We start from the raw sequence: 275 nt of genomic DNA on the forward strand, positions 1-275 counted from the left end.
ATTCTCCATTCCCTGTCCCCCACATGTCCTTCCATCACGCTGCTTGCCACCCCTCCCCCCCCCCCATACACATTGCCTCTACCCTCCCCCCCCTCGCCTACACCCCCTACCCACCCCCATAACCTCTACCCTTCACCCCTTTTCAGCTCTCTTCCATCTCCCCTTTCAGCGCCCCCCACCTCCTTCACCCCTACCCCCATGTACAACCGCGGGGGGGGTCACCTTCGTCGTCGCCGTCGGGAGGCCTCGCCCGGGCTGGCTTGGGGCGCCCGGGA

This window comes from Penaeus monodon, chromosome 29 (genome assembly GCF_015228065.2).
Source record: "Penaeus monodon isolate SGIC_2016 chromosome 29, NSTDA_Pmon_1, whole genome shotgun sequence".
NCBI lineage: Eukaryota > Metazoa > Arthropoda > Malacostraca > Decapoda > Penaeidae > Penaeus > Penaeus monodon.